Below are 16,034 nucleotides of genomic sequence, written 5' to 3'. Positions count from 1 at the left end.
AGGGATCCGAGGGAGAATATTATAATGATTATGAGTGGAATATATTGCAGAAGATATAGAGTCATGTCAGGGAGGTCAGTCATAAAGAGTGTTCATTAAGTTAGGGATCAGCCGTGGAGATCATATGCTACAGTAGAAGCTGAATCAAGGCAAGAGAGGGATAAAACCGAGATAATTGTAGGAAAAAATCGGCAGAGCAGCTTGATTAATATCCCTTGCAAGAGGACTGAAGAAAAGATTAGGATTAATACACATAGCAATGTTCCAAACCTGAAAATTAGAGTTTTTTTTTTTTAACCCACAAATTGCATAAATTAGGAAAACTATCCCATCTGATAGAAAAACTTACTGGTTGATAACTAGCTGAGGTTATAGATGTTTGGGAATTAAAGGAAGCCGAAAGACTGGATTATTTCATCCTCTGTCTTAACTCTCTTAGGACTCGGTGAGAGTTTTGGGGATTTGGGGGTAGGTTAAGAGCAAAAGTAAATAAAGAGGAGAGGAAGACAGTGAAAGTGGAACAAGGCTCTGGAATGGATTAATCTACTTTCCAGAATGGATTAATCAAAGGTAAAACCAAAACTCCCAGGAAAAATGAGCTCCCACCCCCATCCTACCACCACTGGCTGAAATGCTAGCTAATCTGCAACTTTATTTTACTTTAAAGTGCTTAATTTATCTGTAGCTATGTTGGTCCAATTGTTTCAAGCATGACGTTCTTGAGGTCAAAGTCTTGGGTTTGATGCTTCTACAGAATAATTAACTTTGCTTTACCTGTGGTCATAGCTCATATCCCATCTCCTGACAAGTTGTCTTTGTTCCTAAGAGGAGACCAAATGAAAGAATAGTTCTGTGAGAACAACAACCCAGCAGCACACTCAATAGACAGGGATGAGGAATGCCATGTTTATTTATAAAAGATGCCATTCGGACTCTCGATTTTCATTATGTATTTTTAAAAAGCAAAAACATAAAACTTGCTAAAAAGCATGATGTCAAGCTGAGTGCTTCTAAATTATCAAACTGAAGGAATGCACTTAAAGATAAAAATATTATAGCAATTAAAGAATCTTATTTTCCACCATATAACATGATTAGAGCATCTGTGGTTAAATAATATAACTGATCATCACAGTAAATAAAACAACAGTTTGTATTATAAATTTTTTCCAGAAGGTTAATGTGATTTTTGTTATTGAAACTAAACTTAGGGTTTTACCACAATTTTTATTAGATTTCACTTATTTTCCCTTTCCTTAGGTCCTCAAAGTCATTAGCATTGCTCAAAGAGACTGGAAAATCTAATATTCATTCTAAAGTAAATTGGGATTATTTGAAGATTATTTCATGCTTGAAAGTCAAGTAAAATGAGTTTTAAAAATGTTATATATTGTATTTCTATTTAGAAGTATTATAAGTAGATTTTTGTTTGTTTTGTTTTTGTGGAAGCCCTTGCCCTCATGGAATTCTTTTCACTTTCGAATAATATTTTTTTGTATTTCTCTGTATATTTCAATGTCAGAATATTTTGTATAGTGCTGTTTATTCTAACCGGTGATTTTAGAATATAAAAAATGCAAACATTTTCAGGGCCGGCTCGGTGGTGCAGCGATTAAGCGCATGCACTCGGCTGGGGCTGCCTGGGGTTTGCTGGTTCAGATCCCGGGCGCACGCTGATGCACCGCTTGTCAAGCCATGCTGTGGCGGCATCCCATATAAAGTAGAGGAAGATGGGCACGGATGTTAGCCCGGGGCCAGTCTTCCTCAGCAAAAAGAGAAGGATTGGCAACAGATGTTAGCTCAGGGCTAATCTTCCTCAAAAAAAAAAAAATTGAATTTTCTATTTAATCTATTTGGTGGCTTTAAAAATACAGTGAAGAGCCGGCCCCGTGGATTAGCAGTTAAGTGCGTGCGCTCCGCTACTGGTGACCCAGGTTCGGATCCCGGGCGCGCACCGACACACCGCTTCTCCAGCAGGGCTGAGGCCGCGTCCCACATACAGCAACTAGAAGGATGTGCAACTATGACATACAACTGTCTACTGGGGCTTTGGGGGAAAAAAAAAGGGGAGGATTGGCAATAGATGTTAGCTCAGAGCTGGTCTTCCTCAGTAAAAAGAGGAGGATTAGCACAGATGTTAGCTCAGGGCTGATCTTCCTCACAAAAAAAAAAAATACAGTGAAAAGGCTAGTACATATCTTTTGGTATTTTCTCTTCTGTAATCAACATACTTACGAGTATCACATTTGTTATGCAATTGAATTATAAAATTATTCTCTGATTTTCATGAGGAGATACTTGTAGATTGAATATATTCTTCCTCCTTATAATCTTACCTCTTTATCCCAGCCTCTATTAGATTTTGTATCTATCAGATTTGAAAACTAAACAAAATTTTTTCAAAAAATTTTTTTATCATTATCAAACAGCTTTTTTCATTTGCCTTTTCTCAAGACTCTAGTGAGTAAAGGAAAACAAACATGGCCTTCATCATGCTTATGAACTACTATCTTGTTATCAGTGTCATGTAAACTCAGCTAATCAAAAAAACTACATGTTTTAACCTTAACTGTGGAAAGCATCTGGGTCCAATGTGGTTAAGCATGGCAGAATCACAGAGGATCTAGTTTGGAGATACTACTGTAGGGGTCAACAGACAAATTTCCACAATTTTTAAAAATAAATTTTATTTTCAGAATGGTTTTAACTTTACAGAAAAATTGCAAAAAGTACTAAAATTGCAAAAAATTAACATTGTAAAAATTATGAGAGATACTAGATATTAGAGAGTTCTCATGTATCCCACACTTAATTTCCCCAATAGCTCGTGCTTATTACTATGGTACATTAATCATAATTGATGAACCAATATTAATAGATTATTATTCATACTTTATTTAGATTTCCTTAGTTTTTACCTAATGCCCTTTTTTGTTCCAGGATCCAATTTACTTTACTACATTGCATTTAATTAACATGTCTCCTTAGACATCTCTTGGCTGTGACAGTTTCTCACATTTTCCCTTATTTTTGGTGATTTTGACAGTTGTGGTACATACGGGTCAGGAATTTTATAGAATGTCCCACAACTGGGATCTGCCTAATGTTTTTCTCACGATTTGACTGGGGTTTGGTGTTTAGGAGGAAGACCATGAGATAAATTGCCATTTTCATCTCACATCATATCCAGGGTACATATCATCAACATGACTTATTACTGTTGATGTTGACCTTGTTCACTTGGCTAAGGTAGTGTATTAGTTTGCTATGGCTGCCATAACAAAGTACCACACATTGGGTGCCTTAAACAACAGAAATTTATTGTCTCTCACTTCTGGAAGCTGGAAGTACAAGATCAAGGTGTCAGCTGGTTTAGTTCCTTCTAAGGGCTGTGAGGGAGAATCTGTTCCATGCCTCTCCTCTAGTTACTGGTGGTTTGCTGGAAATCTTTGGCATTTCTTGGCTTGTAGACCCATCACTCCAATCTCTGCCTTCATCTCCTCATGTGATATAGAGAGGAAAGCCTGGACACTAACACATCAAATATTAATGGTACTTATCTCTGCGGTTAGAAACAACAACAACAATGATAGTATACTATAAGAGAATCTCACAAATTCCCAATACCACACATTCCTGCCATACCTCCTGTTACTATGTGAAAGTCTGGGTTCCAATCTAAAGCAAATCTCTCTACTCCTTTTTCCTATTCAATGATTCTATTTGATAAATTTGTTCTCTCTCTGCGCATCACCAGCTTTTTCCTCAGCACTATCATTTCTTGCTACCATCCTAGCCAAGTCTCCCAACTGGCTTCCCTACTTCAGTTTTGTCTTCTTGTGGTCTGGTCTCAACAAAGCTGTAAACAAGATCCTTTAAAAACATCCATCAGATCATCTCTACTCAAAATCCTCTAACAGCCCCTCGTTTTGCAGAGATTAAAAGCCATAGGCCTACGAGTTCCCACATGACAGGCTTCTCCTTTTGCTCTGTGACCTCATCTCTGCTACCCCTTCCCTCATCCAGTCTGCCCTAGCCAGAGGCCCCCACGCTATTCCTTGAGCACCTCAGGCACACTGGTGTTTCAGGATCGTTGTCCTGTGGGTTTTGCACGGCTCACTCTATCACCTCCTTCAGGTCTTTGCTCAAATGAACTTTCTCAGGTCTATCCTGTCCACACTGCTTAAAAGTATGACCACCTGCTCAGCAGGTAGTTCCTAAACTACTTATTCTGCCTCACTCATATCCATAACATTTATCACTTTTTAACATGCAATATACTCATTAATTTTTGTGTGCATTTTCCATCTCTTTCCATCAGAATGTGAGCTCCATGAGGCAAAGATTAGAATCTGTTATGCTTTCGTGCATGTGTCCAAGGACGAGACTAGCGTCTGACACTTAGTAGACTTTCAACAAATTTTAAAAATAAATTACTTTATATAATAATAGTAATAATAATAATAATGGCTAACATTTTGAATATTTTCTATGTGCTAAGTACTCTTAAAGATTCATATACACATTAATACATTTAACTCTGAAAACTCTATAATGTGGGTATTATTATTTTCCCACTTTACAAAATAGGAAACAGGCCAAGTTCCCAAAGCTAAGAAATGGAGGGTGCAAGATTAGTGGCCATTTTCTTATTTATCTTATTTTCTATTTTTTAAAAATTTTACATCGAGTATGTAGTTTCTTCATAATACAACAAAAATTTAAAAAGTCCTCCAACTACTTCTCCAGTGTCACTTCAGTCAATAATTCCTTGTTTTAGCTGAAATTTGTGATTCTTGTTCTTATATTGACTATTTTAAAGCTTATTTTCTATGTATCTTTTATCCCTACGATTAGCTCCTGGGGTTATAATTAGTTTTGTTTTTCTAATAAATCTCACAGATTTTAATATAGGGCTCCTTTATTGATGTCTTGAATGAATATTGGGTGATAAATATTTGTGTTTATCCAACTTTGATAAGAACGTGTATGTTTGTGTGGGTGCATTTTGAAAGTAAGTCTTTTTTTTTTCTGAAAGTATGATTTATTAATACACTTGCCTCTGAACTATAGCATACTGAAGGCCTTCAGCAAGCTAAAAGATTCTCTAAGCAGCCCTTTAAAACATGTCAACGAAATAATACAGGGTAATTATTTTGTTCTATTTTTAAAGATGGCACATACAGGTTAAGTAATTTTCTTGAAAGCAGAACATTTACATACTGTATTTTTAATTAAGCATCTTAAATTACCTGTGCAATTTACTCCTAAAATTTTTATGAATGTACATGTGGTTCGAAAGCTAGCAACCTGATGATTCAGAAGGCAAAGAGCCAACAAGTGTGTGGTAAAAAAGAAAAATTTCACCAACAACCATTATAATCTCAGTCTGCTAAAATGGCCTAGTGATACGTAATTGTAGTTATTATTTAGATGAACTGAATAATGGAGGTTAATTAGAAAGCAGCACAGGTATAAAGAAAAGTAAAATTTGGGTTAGTTAAAACAGTATTTGGGAATCAAAATTCTATAGCAGATTAATCTCTGAAAATCCATCTAACCAAACTAAATAGAAGTTAAGTGCTATATTTTATTTAGTATATGAACACTTTCAGAGGAGTGATCTATTATAATATTAGTCTATGCCTTCCTGATGCGTATGCATGTGTGTGTGTGTTTGTAGTCATAAAATGAGGCTCATATATGAGTGGTAGTTTCTATAAAACAAAACAATTTAACAATTGACAAAGTGACATAGTTTTTCTTTCTCTAACATGATTACTAAAAGTAAGATAGAAATTAATGAAGACAAGGAAATTAGTAGAAGATCGAGGTGATGTGGCTTTTGTATATACTATGTACGATACACAGATACAGAAAGAAACTTTGTTAAAGGTCTACATCTCCAGTCTGAGCAGCACGGCTTCACTGAATTTGCATACACATTCTGTGGTAGATAGTTTTCAAAATGACTGCCATCATTTCCTTCCCTCCCTGTATGCATATGCTGCTTCTCATTTGCTCCTGTTCTAGCCTTAATGAGTTGTTTACCCAGCAGAATACAGTGGAAGTAACATTCTTGGTCTTATAAGACTAGGTCAAAGAAGTCTTGCCACTTTTACCTAGGCCTTTTGAATGCCTGCTTGTGGGATGTTTTCATTTGGAAACCAACTCCCAGGCTTTGAGAAGTCAGTCAAAGTCACATGGAGAGACTACTTGTAGCTGCTCTGGTGGACAACAGAGATAAGATTCTAGGCAACAGTTAGCATCACTGGTAACAGTATGATTGAACTCTCTTCTCATATGAACAGATGTCTAGCCCAGTAGAGCCTTCAGATCACTCCAGCCCAAGCTTCTAACTTACTGTAACTTCATGAGGAATCTGAAGTGACAATCAACCAGTTGAGACAAGTCAACACACAAAACCATGGGAAATCACAATAAATTGTTGTTTTAAACCACTGAGTTTGGAATATTTTTTTCACAGTAATAAACAGCTAGAACAAAAATTAATATAAGAAGTTGGTTGTTGTCATCACAAAAACTTAAAATACGTGTCCAGTTTTTGAGACTGAGAGGTAGGCACAAACTGGACGGATCTCAAGGAAATTATGGTAGGCACTGAAGGAATTTTGTTCGAGGGTGAAGAGAAGTGACCCATTTTATATAGTAGCAAAGTGTTTGGCAACATTGTTGCTTGAGATTAAGTAGGAAATAGAACATACATATCATGAATTTTGATTAAGATTTCTAGAACCATGGAAGTGCAACTGTTTTTTTTGAAAGCCATGTATGATCAGGTGTAGATAGAAGGAGGATAAAAAGTGAATTGTTCAGTTTCAAGAAGAGTTTTGAGGAAATATAACACAGCCTGGAAATGTTGGGTCACAGATTAAACTGTTTCTCATTCTCAGACTTTCATAATGACAAATAAACTTCTAAAATAAGGAATGGACTCAGGGTAAAGATCAAATACAAGGTGTTGCCAATACAATGCGGCTTCAGGGTAGCAATGTTCAGACCGAGGGTGTGGTTATAAGACCTTTTGTTAAGACCTCAGAAACATATAAGGCAGTGCTTTGTATACATATCAGTTAGATAAAAAGACTTCTAAGAATCTTAAGGGTTTACTTCCTAGACATTTTCAGCTGGGAAGCTAATAATGATGTGTCTTTTAGACTCTCTCTAGACAAAAAGATTTCTAAAATTTTAATAGCACTGTGCCATAGCACCACAACTCTCAGCCCTAACCAGAAAGGGACTTGTCTCAAAGAAATTTTTCGGCTATGTCTGCCGTCAAGTAAAATGAACCCCAATAAAATTTACAGGAAATATGTAATATTTTAGGAATATTGGATTAACAAAAATGTCACCTCTTTGGACTAAAAAAGGCAGAGGCAGTTCAAAACGAAAACCTTTGGAACCACCAAACTTCTCTGGGCAGAATGCAAGATGAGAGCCACTTAGCAGCACACACAGGTCATTTCTTACAGATGACTTGGATTTCAGAACTAAGAGTCCAGAGAATGGAGTCAAGAGTCATGGAAAATCATTTCCAGGAAGTAGATTTGAAGCTAACCAGGTAACCGGTGATATGTACAGAGGTGATTTCAGAATTGCTATGGACTGCTGATGGCTACGTGCCACTTGTCCTCTCTTCTCACTTTTGAAATGAGAGTGTCTATTGCAATTATCTTATCCCTGCATCACCATTTTTTACTGGGTTTGGGAAGGGGGATGGAAGAGGCAGAGAAATTATCTTTCTAGTTCACAGATTTTCAGACTGAGAGGAGTCATACCTGACGACCTGAACTTGAACACAATTTAGATGCTGAGATCCTGGATTTAAAACCAGTACCATAATAAGGTGAGTTTTGAGCTCTTGGTTGGAGAGTAAGTGGATGTTGCATGTGGAAGGGACATGAAATTTTGGTTCTCATAGGGTGGTCTATGGAAGATAGTCTCAAAGATGCTCATCATCAATTCCTTCCTTTGCTATACATCCCTCCTGCTCCTCACACCAAGAGGTCAAATTCTCTCTCCCTCTAAATCTGGACTGGCTTTAGTGACTTACTTGACCAGCAGGATATGATGAAGATGACATTCTGGGACTAAGTCAAAAGACTTGCAGTCCACTTGGGCATCTTGAAAAGCTAACTCTTGGAAATCACTCCCTTAGAAAGCACTGACCACAGTATGAGAATCACAAGCCACAAAGTGTAGCCTCTCCATTGGAAAACGCATCTGAGCTGTAGTCAAGAGCCATCATCAACTATCAGTCATGGGAATGAGCTATCTTGGACATTGAGCCTTCAGATGTCTCCAGCCCCAGCCTCCGTTTGACTGCAACTGCATGAAAGACCTCAAGTAAGGACTGCCAAGGTGAGCCTGTCAACAAAGGAAACTACGAAAGATTCTAATAAATTAATGTTTTAAACCAGTGAGAGCTGGAATGGTTTATTTGCAACAATAAATAACTTGAACACCATCATTGTAGCAACTTGAGGGCAGAACAAGAGACCAGAGAGAGCATATCCATGGTGACAGCTTGCAGGAGATAATTGCTAGATGTTGGGGGATAGGCACAAAACATCTCACATTTCTGTGTACCCTTCTGTCATATGAAGCAAAGCCTTAAGCTGCTTGTGGAGGGGCAGAAAACACTCTCATCCACAAGGTGTAAAGGGTGTGATAAGCAGTAGCACAGGGGATAGATGCAAGACGCTGTCCTCTTTTCAGAGTTCTTCCCTATGATGAAGCAATAGCCTCTGGAGAAAGGGCAAATGCTCTTAGATCTTATATCTTGTATGGACACTAAGCAGCGGTTTCCTACTGCTGGAGTAGTGGTAGAAAACTCCCACCTAATACCAACTGCAGATACAGGGTTGAGTTTGGCTGCCATGAGGAGGTAGGGTATCAATACCAAGAAAATCCCACCCCCAGGTCCAGGTGCATATGGCCTCCGTAAGACTGAAGTGAGACCAGGATAACACCCCTGCCACCCCTAAAACAAAGTTAGCACGTATTAACCAGCAAAATCAGTCAACCACTGAGAGGAAGAAGAATGTGGAGAAAGATTCTTTCCATGGTATCGTATGCATAGATGGTAAAAGCTGAAAGTGGAACACAAACACTTGAAAAAAACTATCTGGTACCCTGAATCTGCCCTCCCACATGCATAGCACAGTGGCAATTGACAGCTGGAGAAACTGAAGCTTGTGTTGTAGTGACATTAACTACAGAAGCAACAAAACTGAAACTCAGTTCAATTTCTGATTAGACTGACTCAACACTCCACACTAATGGTGTGAACGAAGAAGAGAAATGCCCATATTCAGGGTAAATGATATTTACCTCAGTCTGTACAGATTTAAAGACAATGTCTGGAATTCAATGAAAACTTACAAGACACACAGAAAAAGTAAGAAAAAACAACCTATTGTCAACTGACAAGTAATCAATAGGATCAGATTCAGACATAACTCAGATGTTAGAACTCAGAGATGACTATGATGTTGGGATTTTAAAAGAACTATGATTAACATGTTAAAAGATCTAGTGGAAAGGTAGATAATATTTGTGAATACGTGGGGAATTTCAGTAGAGATATGGCAAATATAAGAAAGAGTCTAATGGAAGTGCTAGGAAAAGAAGAAAAAACAATGCTGTCTCAGAGATAAAAATTCCATCAGTGTGCCCATCAGTAGACTTGACATAGTTGAAGAAAGAGTCAATGAACTTGCAGATAGTTCGATAGAACAAAAACTGAAACACAAAGAGAAAAATAAAAGAGTGAAAGAAATAAAATAGAAAATCCAAAAGCTGTGGGATAATGCCAGATAGCCTAACATATATGTAATTTGGTTTTGCAGAAAAAGAAGGAGAGAATGAGGCATACAAAATATATGAAGCAATAATGACTGAGAATTCTCCAAATGTGATAAAATGCATCAGATCATGGATCTAAGAAAACCAGAGAACCCCATATAGGATAAACAAAACAACAATAATTACTAGCAGCACTACAACAAAAAGAAATATCTAGATAAATTAGGGTAAAACTCATAAAAAGCAAAGGTGCAGAGAACATTTTGAAGGAGCTGGAGAAAAATAACACATAATGAACAGAGAAAAATTTTCAGAAGTTAAGAATTACAGCAGATTTCTTGTCAGAAATTACATAAGCTGGATGACAATGAAGTGACATTTTAGTAGTACTAAAAGAAGTAAAGTATCAACCAAGATTTCCATATTCAGTTGAAAGATCTTTCAAAAATAAAAGCAGATTAAAGATTTTTTTTTCAGACACAAATAAAAAAACAGAGAGAAAGAATTCTTTTCTAGCAGACCTGTACTATAGGGAATGTTCTTCATGCAGAAGAAATATGATACCAGAAGAGACTTCTGTCTATACAAAGAAGTGAAGGGCTCAAGAAATAGCAAAAATGAAGGTATGTATATGTACCACTATGTGTCACTTTGCACCACTCTAGATCCTTTTGTTGATATATCTCTCTTCTCCTTCTAGAATACCAAATTACGTGATGGAAGGAGGAGCCCCTGGATAAATTGTTCTTATTTTCTTTCTAGTCTACATGACAATAACCGATTCTACAGCTGTTCTAAGTTGTCCTTTATTTGGATTATTGGACGAGAGCAGCTTCCAGTGGAGCCATCAGCCACATTTGATACAAGTGGTAACCAGTTTGATAGGGCATCTTAAAAAGGCTTTCTTCCTTTCTCACTGCATTCTCCCTTTGATCATTTATGAAAACTGAGATGTACTTCTTAATGGAGTAATAGTATACTTTTTTACTCACTTCTGCTTTTTGTAGAACTTGGGACGGATATTGGGCAACTGTAGGATTGGTTAATTAAACTGCTCTGCATAGTGGTATATAGCTGTACATGGAGCCAGGTTTGTTCCACGTTTCTGCTCCAGCATCGTCAGGCTAGCTTTTCTCTTGGTTACAAGATGTTGTCGATTCCATTCTCATGATAACATCTCAGATCAGAAAGAGAGTTTTTATCAGAGTAGAAAACCTTTCCCAAATGACATCTAGTAGAGTTCCCCTCATGTGACATTGGCCAGAGCCGTGTTGCATGCCAGGCCTAAATAATCACTGGCAAAGGAAATGAGTCTATTGTGACCCATTTAGACAAATAATGATTCATTCTTGGGCCTGAGGACCGTGACCATCTCCCATGAAAGACATGAAGGACTTGGGTGGAATCCAACAAAATCAGAGTTTGGTTAGGAAAGAGGAATATGTCTTCCATAGATTTTAATCAGGAAATTGCTTTCCTGCTCGCCCCCCAACTCTTTGTCCATGAGTTACTTCAAACTCCTTTATTGAAGGTTGATGGACAATCAAGCATACAGAAAGCAAGTAGAGATTTCTCAGGTTTGAGAGCACGGGTGACTGAACATGTAACACAAAAGCTGTCCATCCACTAAGGAAGCATTCTAGCCCATACACAATTCAAGTAGTGTGTATTGGGGAGAAGAAATGCTCCTTTGGCAATAACAACCTGTCTTAAAATGAACACTTGGCAAATTTGTAAGTAAAGACTGATATGTGTCTTAAAGAGGGTGGTGACCAAACCAGAATCGAACATAAATAGTTTGGAAAGAAAATAATAGCATAAGCTAAAGCTGCACAACGAAACAAGAGGAGTTTAGACCAAATCAGAACAACTTTAATGCAGTTTTTACCACTCCCTTAGGAGTGGAAATGGACATTAGAAGCTTAAGAGTTGTAGAACCTAATTATGCCCAAGTTAGCTCTATATTCAAAGTAATCCTATTCACTAGTAGATTCAGGCATTTTCTATCTCTTTCCCCTCTCTCTGTCTCTCTGCTCTCATACTCGTTCTCATACACACACACACCCCCCCACACATACACACACACACACAACATTTATAAAATCTGGAGTTATATCTGGTACATACTTGGACTGAGTAGAAATCACCTTATAATTTTATTAAAAATTGTCATGCCCTTACAACATATTGCATTAACAAGGCATATATTCTATTTTTGTATTTACACATTACAACAGCACATTCCCGTTCCACAGCAACCACTACAATTGCACAGTGTCCTATATTTGGCTCTGTGGGTATACGCACATTGCTATATCTCATAAGCATGCCATTAAGAATTACTTATGGTCTATTTATTCCTCTGCCAAGACTCTTATTTTTCTATTCCATTGACCAAAATTTCCCACTTTTTAATTTCCATTAAATTTCTATTCATGTGTACTGTTCACTTATCTTTCTTACTTCAGTTGTTTTTAAATTTGACAGGCTAAAAACCCATTACAGAATTGAAGTTAATACCTCAGTTTTAAGAGGGCATGACTTTAGAATTTATACTTTTATTACAGTAATATCTTATGCTTTAATGCATCTAAATATACAAGCAGCTTATTCTTAAATGGAAATAAGTTTTAAAAGAGTACCATAACCCAGGCTTTGAAATTCTCCTAGCATTAAATGACAAAAAAGTAATTAACTTAACATCTTCATTCCTCCAAAAGCTTTTATGCAATGCCTCGCTGTTATTTATTTTCTTCACAAAAATGTATACTTTGGATATTTAATTATAAAATTTATAGAGATTTTATTTAAATGAGTCACCTTACAACTGTCTAAATCACTGAGATTAAGGTTATATTATGATTCTCAGATGAATCATTTAGAAAGGAAATTTATATTAACAACCTCAGGATTATTATTAGTCACTGTAAAATACACATATTTCTATTTCTATCTGTAACATGCCTTTCTTAACAATGATCTTATTCTGTATCGTCAATAATTAACGTCTGTCCCTGCCATTAGAATGCATACCTAGAACATGATGTAATCTATGCAGAAATAGAAGTACAATGATGTACACCTGAAATTTTTACAATGTTATAAACCAATGTTACTGCAATAAACAAAAAATTAAAAAAAATAAATAAATAAATTAAAGGAACTGTTATAAAATGAAAAAAAAAAAAAAAAGAATATATACCTAGGAGAGTGTCTGATACATGAGGCTCTTGAACCTCAATGTTTAAAGAATGAATGGATGGAGGAATAAATAACAAAGATAGGTTAGTGTATCTACCATCTATTGGGTGCTGTATACTATAACTAATATATCTATAGCAAAAGTTTTGCTCTTTAAAAAAAAAACAAAACAATTTCTCCTTCCCCAATGCCAAGGGCAGCTTGGGTGGTTTTGTGTAACTAGGTGGCAAAGTGAAGGTATCTTCTTCCTTTCATCCACTCCCATTGACATTTTGTGTTATGAGATAGCATCTTAAATTTCCAAGATTTCTTCCTCTCTGAACTATATACATTTTGCTTCTCTTCTATTTTTCACGTATTCACATGATATTCTCCTTGATATCTCACTTCTTCTACCCTTATATTGCGATGGTTAGGTTGCTTAACCTGAAGTAAATCTATACATGTCAACATGTACATGGAGATGATGGATAGGATGGACAGAATCTGGGTAAATTGACTGAACATTTGTACTAGCTCCCCCCATGATCATTCTTCAGTTTTTTGTTTATATATATACATATAAACAAATTTAAGAATTTGAATTATATCAAATTATATACATATCAAGAAGCAAATTATATATCAATTATATCAAATTATATATATATCAAGAAGCAAAGTGTAACATATATATATTTATTATTACACTTTTCTTCTTGAAGGCAAAGAACTGTCTTAATAATGAAAGGTCTACATACTTCACTGGAAAAAATGTCTCTTTGATAGAATTCTGTAGGAATGTCCTGCTGCCCACTGGAGAGTCCTTGATTTCAAATTTTTCTGGTAGAACCATCAATTGTAAAATTATTGTTAATAATTTTTTTATCTATAGTAAATATCTTTGATTATGCTAAAAATTCTTAAGTAAATTTCTCTATAACAAGAAATTTTAGCTGAAAATAATATAAAAAGTAGAATTATGGTAAATGTATATGTATAATTAATTTTTAATTCAGATGCAATTTCACGATTTTTTGTAAATATTCAACTTTCAAAATATTATAGGTACACGTAAGGTTTATTTATTTTTTTTTTTTTCTTTTTGGTGAAGAAGACTAGCCCTGAGCTAACATCTGTTGCCAATCATCCTCTTTTTGCTGAGGAAGATTGGCCTTGAGCTAACATCTGTTCCCATCCTCCTCTATTTCATATGTGGGACGCCGCAACAGCATGGCTTGATGAGTGGTGCATAGGTCTGTGCCCGGGATCTAAAGCTGCGAACCCTGGGCCACCAAAGCAGAGTATGTGAACTTAACCTCTATGCCACTGGGCCAGCCCCAAAGTTTATCTATTTTATAGCTCTCATCTTGGAGAGGCAGTAATACATTTATTGAATTTGTAACCATATTGTCTCAAATTAGCAAGCTGTCTCATGAGTATACATTTATGTGCATATTTACATATGAGTAAAAATATATTGGCACATAATTTGTACACAACTAGACAACTTTACTGTCAAGCTTTCCTTAACTAAGATAGAAGGAAAAAAAGTCCTTTCAGTTCAATAAGTTCAAATCCATCTGGTGGCAGAGAAGTGAATTGGCAATCAGCGAATTAAGAGGAAGAGACTATATTCCAGTGCACTGAGCCAAGGCATTATTTTATTATTTCCTTAAATGTAAGGGCTGAATAACTTATGTCATTAAAAATTATGGTGCAGTAAGTTTAGAATCTCTATTTGCATATTACTTCTGTATCTATGAATTAACATTTGGTGTACTCTCTTTAGTCAATTTGTGCATATGCACAGACAGATTTTCATTAGATCTACAGCAAGCTGCTGCCTGAGATCCAAAAGTCAGAAGAGAGATCCCTCTCAAACGGTTTAGAAGAAATCTTCAAGATTAATAAAATGTTAGCTAAGCCCTCTGGATTTAAGAATCAAAGATGAAAGAAGAGAAAAGATAGAAAAGAAAAGGAAAAGAAATATATTCACTGGCAGCTTCTTCTGTGGTGAGCTTACCAAGCCAATCAACTATTGCTCCAGGGCGGAACATACAAAGCTTGGAAAGTCGCTAAAAGTGAACCAACTTTAAATATGAAAACACTCCTCAGGAAGCAGTGGTGACTTTCTGAAATGACTTGTTTGAAAACAAACAAAAAGTAATACAAAAGGAGTGTTACCACTGCCAAGAATAAACACTATTTAAAAAAATTGTTTCAGTGGAAAATGAATGATTTTCATACGCCCTGAGTCTAGCCGTTGCTTGAAGGGCTCTGCTGTTTCTTAAGGAAAATCACCTTTCCCGCCCTGGGAGCCCGGGGCCGAAACTGGGCAAAGTGCCCTGGCTGAGGGCTTGCCATTTGCACCTAAGGTGACTGTAAACACAGCGGCTTCCTTCTTACTTGTGAATAATAGGCTTCTTCAAGCTTATTTCTTATAGGGTATGTGCCTACTTAACTACTTTAAGCACTGGATAGGAAAGATTAAAATAGCTAGACTTCTGGATTAGAAAAAAAACCTGTAGCTGCTACTGCTGAGCCCCCGCTTCTGTCAAGGTGGCCTTCCTTTGGGAACCTTGCTTTAGTTCCTCCCCAGCAGAGAGTGGAGGTCAAAATTTAGTTCCTGTTTAAACAGCGCGGTCCCGCCAGGTCAGGAGTTTAGCTTTTCTAACAGTTTACTGAACAATCGGTTAACACAGGAAAGATGCTGCCCTAAAGGGTAGCTAAAACGCTTGTAGTTTGTGGCTGAGTTCATTATTGAAGCGCGCATGCGCGCGTGCGCCCACTCAAAACCTCCATTCTTTATATTTTAATTTGTCAAACGAAAACTTTTCTAATTTCTATCATTTGTGCATCTCTACGAGGAAATGCACCACACAAGTGCTTAAGTCATTTAGACTTATTGAGGAAGGGCGACATGAGGAAGAAGAGTAAAACGTCACATCATGCTGAACCCAAGAGAAGCAGGAACATAGAAGAGAGCGACCAGGAAGATGTAACTCCTCAAAATGATCGTTGCT

This window comes from Diceros bicornis, chromosome 23 (assembly GCF_020826845.1).
Source record: "Diceros bicornis minor isolate mBicDic1 chromosome 23, mDicBic1.mat.cur, whole genome shotgun sequence".
NCBI classification, from domain to species: Eukaryota; Metazoa; Chordata; class Mammalia; order Perissodactyla; family Rhinocerotidae; genus Diceros; species Diceros bicornis.
This window is presented reverse-complemented; position numbering follows the sequence as displayed.